Genomic DNA, 348 nt, shown 5'->3' with positions numbered 1-348 from the left:
TTTGTCTAGTGATATCGACAAAGTCAATTAGAGTATACATGAATGATATAAGATCAAACGATTCGTAACATCTGAGTTTGCTAGATTTGTTTTTATTGTACGCTGAATCGTAGCATTTTATTTGGTATTTAAAATAATCTATAGTCAAAGAACAAATCCAATATGAACAAAAAGTATTCTACTCTACTCTAAGTGATTCACTTTGGTTATGTTTTGTATTAGAAAAAATGTTTCCAAACATCAAGAAAATCTCAAAATTGGATTAAAGCCTACGATTTTCGATTTACTGAAAAATATTTAACTTGTTTTCATTGAAGATATAAATATTTTGTTCTAAAATCATCAAAA

Source organism: Culex pipiens, chromosome 2, assembly GCF_016801865.2.
Source record: "Culex pipiens pallens isolate TS chromosome 2, TS_CPP_V2, whole genome shotgun sequence".
NCBI classification, from domain to species: domain Eukaryota; kingdom Metazoa; phylum Arthropoda; class Insecta; order Diptera; family Culicidae; genus Culex; species Culex pipiens.
This window is presented reverse-complemented; position numbering follows the sequence as displayed.